At 36.6% G+C, this 23,021-nt stretch overlaps 1 protein-coding gene across 3 annotated transcripts in view; it reads left to right on the top strand.

Annotated features, from left to right (window-relative positions):
• The window catches only part of SOCS6 (suppressor of cytokine signaling 6), a 119,672-nt gene that overhangs the window by 59,576 nt on the left and 37,075 nt on the right, over positions 1–23,021 (top strand). For 2 of the 3 annotated variants that reach the window (XR_015806537.1, XR_015806534.1), the window contains exons 2-4: positions 18,618–18,768; positions 19,528–20,127; positions 20,634–20,787. The gene's annotated coding sequence lies outside the window, so the exon portion shown is untranslated. The remainder of the gene's footprint in view (positions 1–18,617; positions 18,769–19,527; positions 20,128–20,633; positions 20,788–23,021) is intronic. The other variant, XR_015806536.1, reaches the window with a different exon arrangement.

The following is a 23,021-nucleotide window of genomic DNA, read 5'->3' as shown; positions in this document are numbered from 1 at the left end:
GCATCCCAAAATGTCAGTTATAATTCTTGATTACTTTTGATTGACAGTGACTATAAGGAGCTCATAGCTCTGGGCAAGAAAACACTATAGTGATGTCTGCCCTATTCCAGATGGCAGGCTATTGTAATTTTCTGAGGTGTGGGAGGAGGAAATACAGATGTTGTTGCTTTCTGTATCTAACACGAATTCCTCTTTTGAATTGAAATTGGCTACAAGATTCTGAGTTTTGTCTAGCTATGTAGAAACATCTGGTACTCAGAAAGAAGAAGAATAAAAAACCGTGTAAAATAGGGCAGAAGAGAGAAAATGCAAGGCTAAAATAAAAATTAAAAGAAAAAAAAAATGAAAAAAAAAGAAGAAAGAAGTTTTTTCTGGATTCCTTTTCCAAAACATCTAAAATCAGGAAAATGAAAATTGCTGCAAATTCAGCTAGTGATATGGTGAAGGAATATATCTCACATCTAGGTATTATCTAGTGTTTGACACTTTGCCATAGCCAGGTGACAGCTAGACTTCTCAGATGATCATTCTCAGGCAACTGTGAAAAAGGGAACAAGATCTGCATTACTCCCCATCACAGTTACCTTCATTTTCCCATGCTGTGCTGCTTAGCTGGACTACTCCATGCACTGCTATGCAAAGAATAGTTGTGGACATCCTAGAACAGAACAGGATTTTTAATTTGGATTTTTTTTCAATGTGACTATGGAGAGTTACGGCCACCACATTGTCCTGTGTAAAAACTCATCTCTCCATCTCATTGCCAAACAAGGAATAAAGCAAAAAACCTCATTGGTTTATATTAACTTGCTCTGAATGATATTTAAAATTGTTGTATCTTGCTGAAAAAAACCCTTATTTTTTTTTTCATGCAAAATATTCCATGCTAATCTAAGAATTTTCTTTTGTTACCTTCATGTCTGAGGAATTGACTTATTTCAGCAAGATCTCAGATACAATGCAGAGACGTAAAAATGCAAAGTATTAAAACCCTTTCTTATATAGCTGGCAAAGGGAGAGAAGGTTTTAAAACTTCTCTCTGAATAAAAGCTCCAAAGAAGCAATATCTACCCTTTTATTTTACTTACATATTATTTTCCATGGAATTTCTCAAATTATTTCCAAAAAGTTTGCTATATTAGCCCATCAAATTTGTTTACTTTATAAATTATTAAAAATTATGCTAGTTTGACATTAAGAGTAATAGGTTACCCTTTTATTGCAACTGAAATTGGTGGATTTCTAAAAATACCTGATTTTAAGCCAGTTCTAGGTCTATACACTGATATTTAACACATTATTACATTTCTTCCCCATTTCTCAATTAACAAAATCTTTCTCCTAACAAAGAAATGCTAGCATAATGCAGTCAATTTTATGCCTTCTAATTAAGTGGACCTCTCAAGGGTCTAATTTCCTGCAAAATTAAAAACCGCATTTGTATGAATACAGGGAAAGAAAGTCAACAGCAGGAACTGAAAACATTTTATTTCAGAGTACTTCACACCATGGACATTTCTGTATTTCTCTGTAATATAGTTTAAGACTCTCTAGTGGAGATAAGATTCAGCTGGAGTTCCCCTGTGTAAGGAATGATTCAGATGCTGCATATTTCAGCCAGAAGATTATTTCCTCCAGCCTTAGATGAAACCCTCAAAAATGTACTCAAACTTTTTTTTTTAATTTCCAAATAGCTCTGAAATAACCACAGTTTCATTTTTCAACAAGTGTTGTTTCTTCCCTTGAACCCAATTAAAACACATGTTGAAGTCATGGCTTCAGGCATGAAGAACTTTTAAAAACCTCTCTTCTGGGTGATGCCAGCACAAACTTTTTCTCTGTACCAGGATTATTTGCCTTGCTCCGAAGTTACCATGTTTACTGCACTTATGAAAACTGTAGGACTTGCAACTTACAGATGCTACTAGCTACAGTGAATTTTAAGGACTCTGCACTTTCATCTTTTCCTGTAATACGAAGTAGTTTCAGACGCCCAAAGTCTGTCACAGGGAAGCCTGGGGATTGTGGTAAATGGGGGCTGTGGAGGAGGCACATGGTTCCCTGATATTGCAAGGAGACATCAGTCACTTTTAGTCTAAGCAAACTCTCAGTTTCTTTAAGTTCTCGAGTCAAATGTTCATAAAACTTTCCAAATTTGTTTGTATCATAGAGTAAAAAAGAAATCAAGAGCAATGTTTGAATCAGTAGCAGTATTTCACCAGAAGAGTGCCACTGATAATGTGATGGAGAGGGGCATGTACAAAGTGTCTTTTAGCAAGTAATGATTGCAGTTTGTTAAAATCCTTGTCGAATATTTTTAAATAATGCCATAACTGCAGGCAAATTCAAATTAAGAACTTTACTTGGAAATACAGGAAATCGAGCTGGTAAGAAGATGGGTTTTAGTTCTGTTATGAAAGTGCTTCAATCTCAAATTTTGAATTTAAATCAATATAACCTTAACCTGCAGAAAGAGAAAACTGTAAAGAGCAAGCACTGTGCCAACTTTGAAAGTAGGACAGGAACTAAATGTAGAATTCAGCATGATATGATGTTTCTTAAAGGTAAAATTGTGGTCATGCTGAGATGTGTGATTGACAGTGGAAAATATCTTTGGACTACTCAAAGATCAATTTTAATTGGAATTTAGGTCAGATGTAGGAAAGTAACTTTTAGTAACCAAAAATTTATGCCTGAAACTAACTCAAAATAACGATCAAAATCACAGGATTCTAAGGCCTAAGGTGACCTTAAAAATTCTTACAATTCATTTGAATGATCCTGAGCAGGATTAACTGCAGCTAACCTACTTCTGCTGTGTCTAACCTGTTCTTGGACCTTCAGTGTCAGAAAACTAAGTTTGCCATCACTAACTACTTTCCAAACATTATTATTCTTAACTTCAGAAAGCTATGACATTCTTTTCTTTCCTTACTTGAAAATGAAATGGACTTGTTCTGTCCTTTTCGGATAATTCTTCCCATTTCTTTGCAATTACTTTATTAGGAATTCAAGAACTAGCTTGCTTATCTTTCCCTCAAGAAATCTGAACAATTCCAATTTATTATCTTTGTTTTCTTATAAGGAATGATTTCCAGACCATGCTGTTAGACTTTTTATAGCAGTGTCATACTTTAAACTGAGCCCAGTACCTCAGGAGAGGTTTGTTTATTTATGCATAAAGCAGAAACTTTACTACCTGTGTATTATATATATTTTTGTTGTTGCTGTTTTTGTTAACAGACTGGTATTGGTTATATTTAGATGTAGTGCTTGAGAAAATCTCTCATTATTCTGGGTTTTTGTTTTCCTAGATATGGCCTCTGCTTTACTTGCTACAGCTCTCATCTGGTTTGTATATAAAGCTACATTTGAGATACATTTGAGCCAGGTAACCTACAGCAACTGGGGATGCTGAGAGTGTCTCTGCTGCGGGTGACAGGTTTTGTAATTAATTCTTGTTCTTAGAGAATTCCCAGCCAGGGTTTTCAGACAAGCCCACTGTCCACAGCCCCTTCTCTTTCACGAGTGCTCTAAAAATCAAGACACAAAGTGAGTGAAGCATGAATTGTTAGACACAAGTCTCTAGAATGGTCTTTGAGAAGCTGCATAGCTGCTGGGCTTAACTTCTATTGAAAGGTTCTCTAAACCCTCAACCTTATGACTACCAGTCATTGCTAGAGCAAAACTAATAACATTTTTATTTTTCTCTTTTCCAGTTAGTGACAATATCTTTCTTACGAAACTGAGGTATTCAGGAGTGAGTTCATGACTTATAAATGCATAAGCTGTCTCAAAGCTTCTGAATTTGTGACCACCCCATCTATTGCTTAACTGCTCCTCTCCCAAGTGAGTCCTGACTTTAGACCAGCTGGTAGAGAGAGGGTCTTTTTGTACTAATATGGGCAAATATTGAACAAACATTGAAACAAGAAAGATCTATCAAAGAGGTAAATTTTGGACAATAGAGAAATTTTAAGACCCTCCAAGTATACCCTTAGGAAAAGAATTTGGATTCTAGAATAAGTACTACATCATTATTGGTCTTCTTTTTTAATATATTCTTCAAACATTTCTGGTGTCATTGAAAGAATAACCTTGTTGTAATGCCTATGAGAAGGACACTTTATAAACCTGTGCAAAGCAGCAACATGTCCTCCTTGCTCAAATCTCTTGTAACAACTTAAGGATGTAGTGATGACAAAAAAAACCCCCAAACCCTCCAGCAGGTCAGACTCCTATCTGCTGTGATTTGTACCTGTCATGTTGGCATAGACTGTCTCACTGTTGTTCCCTAATCTGTCCATATTGATTTGCTGCGTCTTATATGTAGATGTCAGTGTCTGTGGGACAGAAATTAAGTTTTTATACTGTATTTTCAATTAGGATGTCCAGTGAAGAAGATCAATAGATACCATGATAATATGAATTATAGAAATTCTGTTGCTGTTTTCTGTAGTTCTGCTATATACCCTATGTCTTGACAAATTGATTCCATCAGAAATGCTTTCAGGATAAGAGATTCATTCAGTCATATTGCATACGATCTTCCACAGTTATCTTGTCTGCATCTACTGCAATTTGTTTCAATTAAACAAGGCAGTTTATTACCAAGACCCCGAGCAGGTCAGTTTAATGCTGAGTTTAGCCCTGTTTCAGCTGAAGGAGGGACCAGGAAACTGTAAGAGAACCTTTCCCCTCCAAATTATATAATGGTCTACGTTTGTCTTTTTGTTTTTAAAATAATTTTTCGTTTTTGCTCCAATAAACTTTAGCTAGTGTGTTGCTTTATTTTCATCTGGGCAAAGATGCTGTGCTGGTGGTTGGATGGTTGGATGGGTTTCTTCAATATTTTGTCTCTTTTCTGCTCAAGGGAGTGTCACAGTGGTTTAATCTTCTGGTTTTAAGGATATAAGGCTCCCTAAAGCCAGATCCTCAGATTCTTTCACTGCTAACTCAGCCTTTCACTCTTTTTAGAAAAATCAGCTGCAGTTTCTGTGCATGAATTTTTCAGTGGTCACATTAAAACTCCAATGCCTTAACTATTGGGACACTACACCCTTTTTTCACTATCCTGCTGCATGCTTCTTTGTATACAGGAAGTTAAGTCATAGTTAAGTCTCAGCACTGGTCCAGCAATATATGCTTCTCAAAACATGTAGGAAAAAACCCCCCTCTCTTGAAAGGATAAATTTGGTAGCGTGTTTTAGTAAGTGGGATAAGTAAAAAAAGCTAGTATATAATTGGAAGCTTTAGAAGAAAGGTATGAAGCAACAGTGACTGACCTTAAAAAAAAAAATCAATTTTTTAACAATCATTTATTGGATAAAATGTCAGAAAAGATTAAAATAAAGAACTTCGATTCTTCTGCATAGGATTTTTTAGACTCTTAAAGTCCAAGCTTATTCTGCCTGTCAGGAGTACAACTAATGAAGGGCTTTCAGAGGACTTTTGCTGTGATCCTTTGGCTTATAAAAGAAGAGTGAAAAAGGAATATTCTTCTTGCTCCAGTAGTGATCTTCAGCTATTCCTACAATGCCTTGGCTCAAGCTGCTTTGCAGCTGCTGCACAAATTTGACTTGGCATGACTATTAATGATTTGACCTTCATCCCAAGTTTACTTTGTGCTCGCAAGAGCAGTGGGTAGTGATGAGGAATATGATTTCATTCCTAGTGGCAATTAGGTTGCTTGGTAGCCATAGTGCTACTTACAAGGGGGAAGTCTTGTCTAACCGTCTGTAAACTTTGCTCAGAACATTTACAACATTTCTGGTCTGTCATTCTTGCTCCCTCTGTGATCCTCCTTTTGTTCTCAGCAAGAGATTTAAGTGCTCCAAACTATCACTGGATCAAACAATGTCCGTCATTTGTACCAGTAAATAGCAAATCGAACATGCTCCTTGTGAAAATTAAGGATGGTTTTATGCAGGTAAAATAAGTCTGTCTATACTGCAGGATTTAGAACAGTGACATAGTCACCTCATGGAAGCATAATTATCCTTTCAAAGCATGTGTGTATTCTACTGAATCCCTCAGGACTAGCTGCTCAGAAAGAAGAAATGAAAAATAAAACAGAATAAACAGACTGGTGTTTTAGAATTACTTGGCAATTTCTAATTCTCAGAACAGAAAAAAGATCTCTCAAAGTGAGAAAATGTCACCCTGTGTTTTTGCACACCAGAAGGAAAGACACAGGAAGAGGAAGAGCATCTCGGCTGAGTTACTATAAAAGATTCTATGGCTGACATTTTGATTGTTTTGTATGATATAATGTAAAAAAAAAAATATTCCTAGTGTCTGTTACTTACAGCTGATCAGCTTGCCCTGGCAGCAGCTGGACATATAAATACATATCTGTATCCAATATACATCCATATCTATATTGATGTAACAATGCCAGCATCTATGTCTATGTGATTATATACATATATGTGTATGTACATACACAGGCAGCTACATTTGTGTGTATTTGCACATTAACTTTGCAGACCCACATGTACAGATAAAGGCTTTAGAGGTTAATATTCTTCGGCCATTTTTTATTCTATTTTAGAGATCTATCTTGTTTTGAAAATTCTTCCATAATATTGCTCTGCTTTGAAAATAACAGTATGTGACCACATTTCAGAGCTTACTGAAAATGGACTCTGAAATACAAAGTCAGGAGAGGTGGATGGAATTCTGATCTGGTCTGTGAGAACATAAGGACATTTCAGCTGAGAAAAAGAATTTGATTTTCCTGTGCTGATGCCTGTCTTTTAAACAAGAGCCTTTAATGATTTATTTTTGCTTTACGCAAGCCTGGTCCATGGTTAAAATTTGCAGTTCCTCTGCTGTATCTAATATATACCTCAGTCCTTTGCTGGATTTGGAGCACTGTGTGAAGGTACTCAGGATAACTTTCATTGACCTCCAATATTCTGCCCTAGAGTTTCTTACTCAGCCTTTCTGGAAACTGGTTTCAAATCACTTCCTTATTTTGAAGGTGTTTGTGATTATTCTTTAATTTTGAATATCTCTCTCCTGTGTTCAAATTAAACCCTTTAATCTGATCTCTCTTTTATAGAGGTTTGGTGTTTACATTTCCATGTTGTCTGAGAGGCACAGTGGAAGAGACACAACTACTACAGTTTATATAACTGAAAATAATATCTTGTGGGCATTGGGGAACATCTAATGCAGATAGTGCAGTATATAACTGCAGATGAGCTAGTGTAACTATTTTTTTTTAGTGTAGAAGGAGCGGCTTAGTTCAGATGATTTTCATTTCCTTAACTTAGATTTTTCAAGGAGAGTTCACAAATCTGAGAACCAATGTGATACATGAGGGAAAAAGCCTGTATCTCATCTTAACAACTTTGGAATTATCCAGCTTCTACTGTATGAGGCAGTGTGTGTTGTGATGACTTCCAGCAGGTCCCTGTCAGGCCGAGGGGGAGTTCATTCCCAGTACAGTCCTGTCCCGACTGGGGCTTCCACAGGAGCACCCTGCAGCTGATGCTGCAGCTGCTGGGATCACAGTTCAAGAAATTGGGTTGCCCATCTCCTTAGAAAGGGATTCCTGGATCGTGCCTGTTTCCTGTGCTGTTTGCGTGCTCCCCCACTGTGCCCTGTCACCTCCTTTGCCTCTCCTGGGCCTGGTTCCCAGCTCCAGCCATGCCAGCCCTGCAGGTGGGACTGCCCTCCATGGAGGGGCACATCTGCCAGCTGCTCCTCCTGAGCCACAGAGGCTTCCTTCCATCAGGCTCGAGCTTCTGCAGAGAGCATTTTATTTATTTCCAATGGAAGTGCATAGTGAGAGAGAAAGTAGGGAAATGCTCTGAGTGTGAGGCACAGATGCTTGGACAAGGAAGGACGCGGAGGAGGCCACGTTGGGGCTGGAACTTGAAATGTGCAAGATATTCGTGGCAGTACCATCTAGATTTTTCTTTTCATCTCAACAAAAAATTATCTGTATTGTTGATTGATGATTTCTAGTAATCTGTTAGCCAATTTGTATGTTTGAGAGAAAACGTGGGCCCCTCCTCACATCAAAAGTCCTCATGTCCTGAAACCTAAACATGCCCTCCCTCTTCCCCTCCTATAAAAGAAAAAGCCTACAGATTTGAGCAACATATGTGCAGAGAGGGAAAGGCAACCACTCCACCTTCTGTGGCATGCTTTTCTGACAAGTGTATTTTTTTGTGTTTGCTGTTTCCAAAACTTTTCCTGATATTTTATTGCATGTTTGAATTGCAAGGCCAAATGAAATGTAGGAGGAGTCCTCTCAGAAGGTTTTCTAGATCAGCTCTGTCCCTAAATAAGCATGAATGTACCACACATCGTGGTTGAGATCCAGAGCAGGATATTCGAGACCTTGAAAGGTCTCCCTTTCCACTTCTTTTGGTACTTCCAAGTACCAAAAATTCCTTCAGTTTTCCCTTAACATTTACACCTTTACCTACCTGTCAACAGTTGTCAGGAATGTTTTCTGCTGAAAGACTGCGAAAGGATAGTGAGAAAAAAAAATCTAAAGTAACAGCTGAAATCTATCATAAATATAGCTACAATGTCATATCCATATATCAAACATTGCTGCATGCAGAGAATGCATCTGCCTCAACACATTGGAAAACTGGTTCTGACACCATGATAGCCAAAATTGTGACTTACGTGCCTATCCTTAGTAATTGAACACATTTGCAATGCTCATTTTGAATACAGAACGTTAGCAAGAGATTGGTCACGAATGTTTCTCATATCAAGACACCAAAATAGAATAATTTACCCCATGAAAAGAAAAGGTAACTTTTGAAACCAATTTCCTGAAGAATTTCATAAGATGAAAAAAAAATTGTTCCACATTTTTCTTTTTCACTGCTAGACACATTATAGTCGTATCTGGTTTTTTTTTTCCCAGTGAAATGAAAGTTTGTGTTTTTAAACAAGTTAGGTATCATAGCAACTTGATCTGAGCTTGTTGTTCCTTGTTAATGATTTGGTGAATTCCAGTATATGAGCTCTGTAGAGTTGTTCTAATGAACGTGTATTTTTCTACAGAATGGAAGAGAATTTACTCAAATTAATTGGGAAATTTTTGCTTGGTGCTATTAAACAAAATTTACTGTAATGAATAGAGACTTAGTTGTCTGCAGTGAGTAAACAATGTAAATATCTCTCTGTATTATATAATGTTTTCCCCTCTTAAAAATAATAAAATTTTGAAAATGGAAAATACCATGAAAATAGGAACTCTTTTTTTCTCATAAACATAAGCTTCTAGGTATTTTAGGATGTAATTAGACTATACAGATCACTTGACCCCTGATATTTTTCAGTGACAGTTTTCCTTGGAATCAGAATATGAAAGATCTAATTTTAATGAGTTTGTATTTGTAAAAGTCTGCACACACACACAAAAATCTCCAACTGTCACAACAGCCAGTAATTGGCAGAGAAATGCTTTGATAAAAATGGGAAGACATCCCTGCTGGTTCAAGACAGGTGGACATCAACTTGAATCCAATTTACATCTTAAAATGCACAATAGAAAGGATTTGCATTACATTGCCTAGATGAAAGGGAACTCTTAGTCTGAGAGCCTCATTTGCTTTCCCCTCTTCCTTTTCTTTTCTTGCCCAAACACTCAAACTCTCTGTAGATAAGTTTTAATGAAGATAGCTTGTTCAGCTCCTGTTTGAGGCAGCTATTTACTCAACTAAGGCTCAAATCTGAACCCATGCTGGGCTAAAAAAGAAAGCCCAAACTGATACTTAGACAAACCTGAAATTGGATAACCTGCTTTAACCTCTGCTTGAATCAAATGAACCCATCTTCTATAATGAGTTATTTTTATTTGGTTGCCTGGACGAGATCCCTTGCAACACTTAACTGGGAGCTAGCAAGAGACCTGCAATGTGCAGGTGTAATGTGCCTGCTCTGAAAGGTACAAGAAATGGCTCCTGATGGGCAGCTTTGGACTATGAGTGGTCCTAGCTGCATGTTTAGGTGTATGATCCATATTTAAATTTTTACTTCAGATGCAAATTTCACTCCATCCTAAAATTTTTGGAGTAAGAGTCCAACGCTGTATTAAGTGAGGGAAAAGTAGGTTTGTTCTTTTCCAAAATGGATGCTGAAGAAAGGCAGGTAGGGAGTAGGTGTGTGGTCTGAATTTTTGTTCCCATGCAGTTCTTCTCCATTTGTTTGTGTCAGGACTGACAGAAACTAAAAGCTTGATTACAGAAGCTTATAATATTTTGTATATATATCTTCAGGTACAAATTCTAATCTTGCAAGCACCAGTGTGAAGTCTGTAAAGACTACTCCAAATTTGTATGTGCACCTCACACTGACATTTTGCTATTTGTCAAATATTTGATTCTGAGTTGGTATTCCTTTTTTAAAAATAACTTCTCCATTACAGATAAGACTCTCTGTCTCTTTGAAAAGACAGAGCACTATGTCACCAATGTAAATATGGTCCATTGTTTTCAAATGTAGCTCTCCTTCTTCCACGAAGCATGCAATTTTCTATTTTGTGGAGTTCCTTTAAAGTGTGTATAATAATCTGTATTACTGCATGATTTATCTTTTTCTAATTTTGGGGAACTTTAACTTCAACATGCATGCAAAATGGAGAATTGAAATGAATGGAGCTACTGAGTACTTTGGGGTGCAATACTCAGCCACTGAGGTATCCAAATGACGTTGGCTCTGTTGGACATGGGGGAAGCTTCTGGCCATTCTCACAGAAGACACCTCTCATACCCCTCCTAGACCAAAGTTTTGCCATGCAAACCCGTTACAGTGACCTTGTACTTGAGGAGTTCAGTTGCATTTCCCAAATGTTCTTTCACTGTGTTTGCATAATTATTTATGTGAAAGCAAGTGGAGAAACACTAGAGACTAAGAAAAGCAAAATTACATTGTGTTGTTAACACTTTATATTTTGTTTAGTCCTTAAAATTTACCTGTGAGTGTTAGATAACAGGCTGTGCCTTTCTGTATTGGCTAGAAGTGTAGACCACTAAGAAAAGAAACAAATTGAAAACAGTTTCTGGTACCTTTGTTGTGCCTCTGCATGGTAATATGTCTATTACAGGACTCCCTGCTCTGGAATATAATCTCTGGTTTCTTTTGGAGTCTGAACTGAAAAAAGAGGGAAAGAAAAGGCTTACTGCTGTCATTTCTGATGTTATAAGGTTACAGGCTACAACCTTGGGAGATTTTACACTAAATTTGATTTTTATTGTTTCGCAAAATGGGACCTGTTTTCTGACAGTCAATAAAACTGCAGGTGATACTGCTCTTATAATAGATGTGAATTGACTATTACTGTTTGCTATAGCAGTTTAACTGCAGGGCAAGCTTATAAGGGGTTTGTTTTTTTAGAAAAAATGCTCAACCTTTTTTTAGCCATAGGACCATTTCTTTATTTTCATCAAGTTCTCTGGTAATATTGGTGTATACCCACCTGAGCACATCTGAAATAAGCAGAAAGTTCTCTGCTTCTGAAGTTCAAAAGAAACTGAAAATTGAAAATCCGTATTGATGGGCTAAAATTAAACTGATTTTAACAGAGTATATAAATAGGTAATCCTAAGATTTAAAAGAATTTATCAAGGCAAATATTTTGTATTATACAGTAGTGGCAATGTAGTAACCAACTTCATCTCTTGGTGATTTCTTTTAAGTCATATATTCTAGTTCTGAAATTGTGAAATACTGGTATGTGGTATTTATACTTTGAATCACAGCACCACTGAGGTTGGAAGGGAGTTTTGAGCGTGGTCTAGCCAAATGCTCCTGCTAAAACCAGGATTTCCTAGAGCTAATTGCTAATGGCTATGTCTGGTTGTATTTTGAATATCTCCAAGCATGGAGACTCCACAGCTTCTCTCACCAACCTGTATTCCAAAACAGGCATGGTGAAAAAGATTTTTCTTACATTTAAATGGAATTTCCTCTCTGAATTGGTGTCCATTGGCATTCTTCCTGTCACTGAGCATCAGCAGAGTGACAGAAGTCAGAAGAGTCTTACTTTCTCTTCTTCTTCCATCACGAGTATATATATATATACTCATGTGGATAAAAATGATGGAGACTTAGTCATATTTGTGGCCCTTTACTGAGCTCTCTCCAGTATTTCCATACCTCTTTTGTACTGAGGAGCCCAATATTTGATCCAACATTCCTGATGCAGGCTCATCAGTGCCTTCCCTGATCTGTGGGAAAGGCTTTTCCTAACAGACCCAATGTAATTTCTAGCCTCCTTTGCTGAGAGGAGGCATTGTTCCCTCATGGTCAGCCTGTGGTCAGGAAGGACCCAATAGCAGTTCTCTGCAAAGTTTCTTTGCAGCTAGTCAACTCCTTACTCTCCTGTGCATGAGGCTATTCCTACTGAAGTGCAGGATTTGGTGTTTGTTGAATGTCATGAATTTCCTGTCATCCCATTTCACCACCTTGTTGAGATCCCTCTGAATGGCAAGATGACCGTGGTGTATCAGCCACTCCTCTTGGTTTAATATCATCTTTGCTGTTCCATCATCCAAGTCATTAATGAAGCAGTTACACTAGACTGGCCCAGCAGCAATCCTCAGAGCATGACAAACAGTAAGTGGGGCTCAGCTGGATTTTGTGTTTCTGATCCCAAACCATAGAGCTCAAAAGCTCAGAGAATTTTCAATCTCTCTCATTGCCCACTATCTAATCTCTACCTCCTGCCAGGCTTCCATGTCCTAATGCAGTTTTTTTATGGTTATTACTGAGGTTACACTCTGTCCCATTGTTTAGGTCATTAATTCAGCAGGATTGGAGCCAGTATCAACCCTTGGAATACACTGGCAGTTGTTACCCTCCAACAAGAGTTTGTGTTACAGGTCACCAACCACCCCCTCTCTGGGCCTGTCCATTCAGTTGGTTTTCAGTCTGTCTCTGTCTGTCTGTCTGGTGAATATCTCATCAATTCCTCTCTGACAATCTTATGGCACACGGTGTCAAAAGCCTTTCTGAAGTCAAAATACTCAGTATCCTCTGCTCTCTCCTCATGCTAAGCCACTCATTTCACTGTACAAGGTCATCAGTAGATTGGTCAAGTGACACTTTCCAATGATGGTACCATAAAAACTACTATTGATGAGCTTCTTGTTACAGTATTACTTGCTTCATCAGGTTCCAAGGTTTGGGGTTCTCTGGGTCTATTTTACTGTTCCTTCTTGAAGATAGGAGTGTCATTCTCTTTCTTCCTGTCCTCAGGCATCTTTCTCAATCACAATGATTGTTCAAAGATCACCAAGTGGTCTTGCAATGACAACTTTTCGATGTCCTCTGTCAGGATTCTGTGATCTTCAAGCAATATAAATCCTTATATAAATATATATCCTCTGAAGTCTTGGAAAAGTTTCTGGTACCTAATTCTATAGAATAGTGGGAGTTTAATTTGTTAGTATACCAGTGACAAAATAATTCACTCTGCTCTTTTAGTTTAAGAGAGTTAAAGTCCAGAGGTACTAAATGGTCAGTGTATTTATGGTGCTCTGTATCAACACAAATGCTTTGCCAGGTTTAAGAATAGGTAAGAATAAAAACCCTAGCTATTAATATTTAATTAATGTGTTGATATTTCAAGTATTTTGGTAATTTTAATAAATGTCTTCCTATATGTCTAGTAAAATTCTGATCGTCAATATTTGTCCTGTAGATGTCTTCTTTTTCTGTTTCCTCCCCAAGTATTGATCTATACTTATTTTTGAAATGCAGGTTTATAAAATGGAATGGTGACTGGTAGAATGAGAATCATTAGAGAGGAGAAATGAAGAAAAAACAAGAAAAGATAAAAGACATGAAGTGTGTGAAAGAATCAGATTTTGGAGTTTGAGATCAGAAAGCTCAGTAAAGCATGTAAATACCACTAAATGTCAGCTGGCATTGACTGATGTTTGTGAATCTCAAATGATGAGCTCATCATCACACAAGTTTAACACCTCTCTTGAGGCTTGGTCTTCACCTGCAGCTTTCTGAAGTTTTGCCTCTTTTATCCTTTTTTTTTTTTTTTTTTTTTTTTTTTTTTTTTTTGTAGACTTTTTGGGATATTATGTTATCTGTTAACTCTGGACTCTGGGTCTGAAACTGCAACTACAGCACTACTCTGCCTGCAAGCTGCCCTGGTTTGTATCCCCCTGTAGCACATTTTGCCCTCTCTGATAATTATAGAGGAAAGGCAACTCTGTAGTCCTTCTACCCTTGATGTCTCATTTCTTTATCAAACTCAGTAACTTCTTGTGGTGTTGATCTGGCAGTCACCTCTTGAAAATTCTCTTTATTCTTTTTCTGCTGCTGTGTATTTGCCATGTTTTAATGGAACAGGCCCTCTGGCTGAGGAAAAGTTGCCAGTTAAACTTGTGAAACTGATCCACTGTTTTATTATTATTTCTTTCAGAAGCTTTTCAGTGTCTTTGATGTTACCCATGCATTTTCATTAAGAGCTGTGAGTGATTTATTTTAATAAAATCCAATTATCCTCTATTTCCTTGTGAAAAATTAAAGGCTATTTCCAGTTTAATTGTGAATATATGCAATTGGAAGGAAACACACCAGGTACTGGAAACGTAGCATTAATATTTCCAGCAGCAGCAATGAGGGTTAACAAATGAATAGTACTGTGCAGACTTCATTTCAGTAACTTGTGCAGAACTATTTTGGTCCAAGGAGGAAAATCAGCTGCTTTCAAGGGGCTATGTTAGGATAATGCTAGAATATCATGTTTCTCACAGAGCTCAGTGTCCCCACATGGTTCTTGAGCTGTGTACACATGTGAAAGGGAGGTGGCTTCCAAGAGGTGGTTTCTTCTGCTTTCTAGGGTGATTTTTCTGAGGCTGATCTGTTACAACTTTGATTTTCTGTAGTTTCACAAGGAAAAAAAAACCAGAAGGGAGCTTCAATCTTCTAACTGTTAAATCATCATAGTGTCAGCTGTGTATTTCCAAAGCAAGCTTAATCTCTTCCAGCAAATCTTTGATTTTCCTGTACTTCTAACAGCAGGAGGCTATGCTTTCACAAATATCAGCTTTTCTTTATCTGAAATATAGGACTGCCTTAGTACTGCTGAGGCTTTTTGTTTGGTACAAAGAGAAAGGAAGGGGTGAGTATCTCTTTGGTATCTTATATTTGGACTGATGTGGACTTGAACTACATTATAAAATTAATTGCACCAGCCAATCACACATCCAGGTTGGTTGTGTTATCTATGAATGACAGTAAACTTGTTGGCTTTATTGCCAAAAAGAGGCTGGTTATAAACAGCAGTGAGATTACACCAGTTTTGTTTGGGACAGTTTGTAACTGAGTTCATTTAGTCATTGCCACATATCCCACCTGAGACCCATTTGTGCTCCCATTTGAGCATAGCAGCTGTAAGCTGAGGAGCTCATCACGCCTGAAATACAAATATATGTGTAACATCAATCTGTTGTCTCAGTGGTATAGAAGACAATCCTGCCCTCCCTTCACACCTCTGCTGTTTACCTTTAGTAAAAAAATCTTGCAGTGAGCCTCAGCATTTTTCCACTATCTCCTTTCTCCTGCCACCAACACAAGACCTGTTAACTAATTTGTGCAATAAGACTATTCTTATTTCAAGATATCAGTAAAGCCTTGAAATGAAAAAAGATAATGACTATCAGTCAGGAAGTGTACTAATGATGGACTCAGGAATGGCCTTCAGCATCACAGGAAATAAAAGCTTTAAAGGAAGAGACCTTGATTAAACATTTACAGGGAACCTTGCCCACAAGACCTATTTTAACAATTTTGATTGAATGATTTCTAATCTGTTAAAACGATCAATTATAAAAGAAAAAGTCCCAGATACAATGCAGTAGACAGCATCAAACCCTAGAAAATACTGACTTTCATTTCATATCTGGGTAAGATGATTCACTTCTTTATCAGATTCATAATGGAATTGGTCCACATTGTTGGCAGTCTATCACATTATTGCATATAGAATCATGGCATGGTTAGGTTGGAAGGGAACTTTAAAACTCATCTAGTCCAACCCCCCTGTGATAAGCAGGAACATCTTCAACTAGATCAAGATGATTACAGCTCTGTGCAACCTGACCTTGAGCCTGACCTCATCTCTCTCACTGCCTAATTAAAAGCTGAACATCTACCCTGTATTGCTTCAGCTAAATTAACTTTTCTACCTTACCAGTTTCTTTCTTAATCAAACTATTGGTACTTCCTGTACTAATAAAGTTCTGATTGTCTTTACATCAATATGTCTACAGAAATTTTTGAGTGTTAAATGTAGATGATGATACGCAAAATGTTATTTAAGTTTCCTCCTTTCTTCAATTCTAATTACAAAAAAACTTTTTACAGAGTTGACCTGAGATGGATAAAGCTTAATATCAGTTTAGTGAACAGATCCTATAGAAAAGATTCCATGAAATATTAAACATTTCATAAAGTCTTTGTTAGTCCTTATTGAACAATGTCAAGAAATTGATCAGTAATTTGACTGGTGATGCTTGAAAATCCTGCTTGTTTTGTATGTGGTGAAAATAATTCAATGTGTGTCAGAAACAGTCAGCTCTGCTGCAATCTGTATTAATTTCCTCAAACAGTAGGCCTTTCCAATGTCAGCAAGACTTAAAAATTGCATAAAATATCGGTGAGGAAATACTGGTAGAAAATGAATTTTCAGAATTCTAGATAGGTTTATTGGTCTTTTTCTTCTTTCTTACCTAAACTTTTTTTTTTTTTTTTTTTTTTTGCAACTATTATTGCAAAATAGCATGCTTGCAAATCTTGCAGTCCTGTTCCCTTAACCACTGTACAGAAAATGAACAGAAATACTGTAGGGGAGCAACTGAGTTTTGGATGCTGCTGTGAGTCTTGACACTCACACAAGTGTTCCCCCAGTCTGCTTGGGAATGACTGCTCTATACCCAGGGGGATTTCTGACTTCTGCAGCCTTGGCTGAAGTAGAGTAGGGCAGTAGAGGTTTAAAACTAACTTTTATTAGAAAATAAAACAGCTAATTATTAGTAGGTGGGCTTAAGCAGAACTTTTCACAATATGCATATGGTATAGTTCTAAAGACTGGCTATGATCCAGCTTTATATTTGTTGTGCTAAATTATTGTCATTTATATTGAGGCCTATGGCAATGATTGTTTTAAAGGTACAGAACCCAAATATTTTTTGAAAATGTTTAGCTAAAACTCTCTTAACTTCTATGTACAAGAGTAATTTAAATTGCAAAACTAAGGAACAGGCTTCTGGATATAGGCATAAGCATATAATAATGAATATAATCCAAAACCCAAGCTATTTTCAAATCCCCACACTTCTATGAGAGAAAACATTCATATTAATAAGAGCAGTAAAATGACAATGCTCTGATATATTAAGGTTATGTTCTTGAAAAGTAGACAGTCGGTAACCTTGTAATGCATTTTAAAATGCATTTGACAGTACCTACAAAGTCAGTATTTAACAGCAATATCATCTGTGATACAGTTTGATGAATGATGTAAGTATCATCCCAATGAAATGTCAGTATCTTATGAGAGGTATCTAACCAATGCACATATTTTCAAACCTGGGGATGAAAGGCCAAATTATATCTTAGAAGTGAACTTAGGTGAAACAGTCAATTTACTACTGCTCAGATGGTGGAGAGCATTTCAGCTGCTTCAGCTGCTTCAGCTATCTTGTAACACTTCTTTAATCTTAGGAATACATACTTTTTATGATGCCAACATACAGTATTTCCTATAAGAAAATCATGGGTTTGTTAAATTAATTGAATTATTTATGGCAAAACAGTTAATGAACAGACACTTAGTTAACATATCATAGTGCCAGAGCAAGTAGATTAAAGGAGGCACTTTAATAGAACAAAATAGAAGTTTAATATGCATTCTGCAGGAAAAGAGGTCCCAGACATCAGACACATAATTTCAGTAGTTTAGGAAAGACATTGCTAACTTTTTTTGAATAGATTTCTCAAAAAAATGTTAATTAGTCATTACAAGTAGAAGTTCTTTCTAATTTGATTGTTAAATTTAACATTTTTTTGATGCAGAAATTTTATATATTCTTCAGTTTTATCATATTCTGGGCAAGACAAAGATCTGAATTTCTGCCTGTATTAATGAATGAGATGGAAGCAAGGTTGAAATTGGCATTTGTGCTTCAATATTTTTCTTATTAGAAAAAGCCACTCAGTTAATGCAATCTGAAAATGAACCAAATATTTTCAAAATTAGTTGGAAAGAGGCACTGTTTTTAAGAAGGAAAAAAAGTGGACATAAAACTGAGAAATATCTATTTTCCCTCCACCTAAAAATGATGCAAATATTTGTATTTCGTTTAGTAAAGATACCACCTTGTGATAAAAGTACTGTGCACTTTGGGGTTATGCTTTAGTAGTGCCTAAGAAGTGGTGCCAGCCTCAGACCACCTATAAACTGGATCAGGGGGAAGTGATAAGTAATGTACCTTCCATCTGTTTTGTAGGACAGACAATGTGTTTCAGGGTATCAGGTGTACTCTCTTTCTTTATGGTGTCATCTCTTTTTGTACAACAGGGGGCTGAGCTCTCAAAAAATTTTTTTTGCGTTGCAGGTCCTTTATGTTGTGTAGTGAAGGTGACCTATTTTCCAGCACTTAAAACTGCATTTTCTTCTCTCACTTCATTGTGAATGCTTCTCACTGTACACCAATAATGATTTCAGTCCTCTGTGAGAGGTTTAAAACTTCAGACTCAGTGCTAAGTGTGAGTATTTTTATTTGCCTCATCACATTTTTTTTCTCACAGAGGCAAGTTGCTACAATTTCTGAGAAGACAAAGGATCCATAAAAAGTATCTGGTATTCTTTCAGTGAAGTTAAAATACCATAAAATAAAATGAATGATCAAAATTAGGAAATGGGCAAATCATGGAGAAAACTTGTGATTAAAAAAATTAATGAATTAATATTTGGAAGAATTAATTTATTCATATGAAAATTAATTTATTCATATGAATGCTGTTTCATCTATTAAAGCCAAATAAGCACCAAATACCACAGCGAATATTTGCCTTAAATACATAATCAGTCTGCTGAAAATTGCAAATACATACTTCAGAATTAGTAGAATAGTGAGTCTTGAAGGAATGGCAAGAAATAATTAGTGGGATTATGCTCAATGAACACTAAAATTTGCTTCCTATCATCAGCTGGGTGAAGCTATCTCAGCCGGGGGTGTCGCAGTCATTGCTTTGATTGCAGACGAAGAGTTGACTTTTGACTTTAGCAGTTAAAATACAGTCAGTGCAGCAGCATTGTGCTCTGAAGTTTCAGATGAAATGTATTATGGCAAATGCCATTAAATGCAGTGCTGAAAATGACTTTAAGCACCATTTCCTATGTGCTATTATATGCTGCTATGAGTGTGATAGGCGGTGATCCACCTTTGCATGCATCTGTGATTGATTTCTTTGTAACCCTGTTCTGTGCAACTGTGCTCACTTGTGATTTTCTACTTCCTGAAGGATGTTCAGATGGATGTCTGAATCATCAGTGTGAATGTTCGAATCGGCAGCAAATGAGATGTAATTTAAATAGCAGTGGTCGTATGGAACACTACACATCGCAAGAAGTCACAGTCGTAAGCAACTTGAGCATCACACCTAAAATACCTAAGCAAGCTGTGAAGGAGAAAAGGTGTTATATTATTTTCTCACCAGGTTGCTTCTGAAGATGCCGAAAGGAGCTGCTCTTCTAACAGGAAGGAAGAATATTAATTTTCTGGAAAAAGAGAGCACATAGTGAAAGCATTTAATCACTGCATTGACTTGAAATTCATTTGAAGATAAAATGACATTTGAATCAAACTACTACCTGATCCAACACCTAAACCAAGATACTTCCCTTAACTGGAGTGATGACATTTTTCAGCCATTATCTTGAGAAAAGGCTTATCAAAACAGTTGTTAGAACTAAGAGGTCTGTCTTATGAATGTGTACTCAGGCTGTGATCTACTAGAGAAGTGTGCTGCAATATGCCAAAAGTACAAGGACTTTACTATCAGCAGTAGCATTTCTGCAACTTCTGATTGACACATCATTAAAATCTAACAGCAGATAGTCCTGTAAGTTATGTAGAAACAATTTTATGCCTCTTATTTTTTTTAATTTTCCCTTACACATTTTTACTAATTTCTAAGAATATGATATAGCACCCATCTGGATCTCCTATTTGGAAACCCTCTGAACTAAACTATACATATGATGACCTTGGAAATCATATTGAGTTCAGAATTTGTACGGCAATGTTCCAGGAAAATGTAATTTTCACAGCTGTGGAAGAAGGAAGCAGAAAGCAAACAGCACTATTTGCTGTATTTCTGTTTGGAAAGTCACAGATGATCTCTGGGACTTTATCCAGTGCATCTATACTGACAACAAGTACCAACAGCAATAGGCCAGAAATAAAACTCTTTTACACAATTAGCCTGGTAAGAAACAGTAGGAAAAGGAGCATTTTAAAAGAAAATAACTACCTGCCTTGAGATGAGTGATTTTGAATTGACCACAGTGATTTTTTCTCTTATACCATAATTCTCTTTTATCTGTTGTCTTTTTTTTATTCCCCTAGCAGACAAAAAATCCCTTTGAACAGAGCTTTCTGAGGTGTCACTCCAGGTATGAATGGATGAAGAAGAAAATCCTTGAGTTTTGACTGTGTGGTACAAGATGCACCAAACTCGATGCAAAAGTGCAGTCCTGCTGGGATCATCACTGGAATTCTGGTATAGCTAACTGGCAAGTCATTATCTGCTATGTTTATTTTACATTACCTCTTCTGTTTGCAAATGCTGTAGATGTCTAAAGACGCTGTACTCTTGACACGCCTATGACAAAGTGACAACAGATTTGGCTTGTTGATGGGAAACCTCCCAAGCCTGAAGATGTACCATCTGCCCTTTCCCCTCCACACACTGTGCATTCTCAGGCTACATTTGTTTTGTTAGTTTTAAACTCTTTTAAGCTTAGACAATTCATCACTTTGGCTAGACTTCTGTTAGATTTTGGGAACAATGAGAAAAAACAGAAGCGGCAGATGACACATTTTACTTCTGAGTGCTTAGTGTAATGGCAGAGGTTTCTGTGAAAATCTGACTACTCCAACCATGCTCTCAGTGCTCAAAAGTATTAAAACAATAATTTTCTCTTATTTCTAAGGTATCCTGTGCCATTCTATTAATGTATCTGTGTTCAGAGAGTCTTTATTTTACTAATGCCAGAAATGTTTGGTTTTGCTAACATCCTAACACAGAGCATAAAATTGTATACTTCAGGCCACAGAAATGACACATTAAACAACATATTTATTGTGCAAAATTCCAATAAACAGATGTGAAAAAAACCAACAAACCTCTCCATTTTTATATGTCATAACTCTTTTATCTGAAGAGTGAAATATGGCCTATGTCCTTGGAAAGGACAATACTTAGTAAAGGAATAGGATTCCCCCTCATGCACTAGACCTGTGAAAATGCACTATGTGCCTGTGGTGCTGTGCTGATACAGAATAAAATCAGATATAGTCAGAACTGATGATAATTTCTCTTCAAATATGCATAATTTTTTGGGTTTCCCACCTCCCTTGAAATATTGCTGGGCTATTACTCTCTTCTTCTGTATGACTTTTCAGATCTGAGGTTGAGTTTTTGTTCAGATATGAGAACTAGCCTTTGCAAAGCAACCTATTCTGCTGGACTTAAGCCAGTAGTGGGAATAAAAAATTATTTAGTCAGAGCAAGATTTTAAAACCCATATTATATTGCAAATAAATACACTTAAAAATGTATAACAAAGCATGAAACCTTCCTATTTCTTGTTTACTTTTGTCCCCAAAAAGTAATTGCCTGTCAGAGTAGAACTTGTTTGGCATCAGATTGGAAAAAAAAATACCAAAGTGTTCTTTGATCCTGTTTTGCTGTAATATAAAGCAAAAATAAAAATAATTATCTTATCACTGTGATAAGTTTAAATACAAATTGGGCCCAAGACAGAGCATACAAGAACTCATTTGGTTTTACTGACTTGCAGCAAAGGATGTGAGTTTCCATGGGGGAGTGAAGGCAAGAAGCAGGGATTCAACTCCATAAAGTGTCTTATCAAGAATCTTTTGAGATCTTCCATACTGTCTCAGTCACTTACATATATTTTCAGTAAGAAAGTTGCAATTAAAAGGAACATTTTATTTTCTGTTAGTCTATTGACTAGCAATGAGAAGAAGACTGAAATATCCTTCTTGAGAGGACTCCTTTCTTTGTTAGAGAATATATCACTACTGTGAATACTAGTTCTGAAAAAGTGAATGAAAAGGAAGGTTTTCTTTTTATGTGCTATGAACATATATGTAGAATATGCACTGTACAGACAGCATTTCTAGTGGTTAGAGGAATACAGAGATGACGTTGATAGTTTTTCCTGTTCTCAACCACTTTCTAGTGGCCTATGGGTTTTGTATCTGACTTCTTGATGACTTCCTGAACTGCTTTCAATTTCTCTTTGAGAATACTCGGTTCTTAAGCAAACCAACATCGGTTCTTAAGCAAACCAACATCTATAGTTAGTCAGTCTGTGTAGCTGATGAAGTCTGTCTGGAGAGATAAACTAGTATTTTCTATTTCCTCTGACATTTCCAAGACTTTACAAGGGAAGTGGACATTTATGACTCATTAGTAGCTGTGGCAATCAGCATTGATGCTTATAAAATAAAACTTTGTAATTTTAGTTATAAGCTAAATAGTCTAAGAGATTGGTATCTTTGTCATGCTCTGTTATGTTTGTAATTTTTTGGTCATTTGGTGAATAAACTTACCACACACATATACAGAAGCCTTCAGAGAAAACAGCAATAGGAATGTCCTCTTCAAGCATCTTCTTAGAGAAAGCAATAGCATAAGGGAAAACCACCAATAAAGATTGCAAATACTTCCTCATAATAAATTTAACAGGACTGGACTTGTATTTG

The sequence above is a fragment of the Sturnus vulgaris genome, chromosome 1 (assembly GCF_052056855.1).
Source record: "Sturnus vulgaris isolate bStuVul1 chromosome 1, bStuVul1.hap1, whole genome shotgun sequence".
Taxonomy (NCBI): Eukaryota; Metazoa; Chordata; class Aves; order Passeriformes; family Sturnidae; genus Sturnus; species Sturnus vulgaris.
This window is presented reverse-complemented; position numbering and strand designations above follow the sequence as displayed.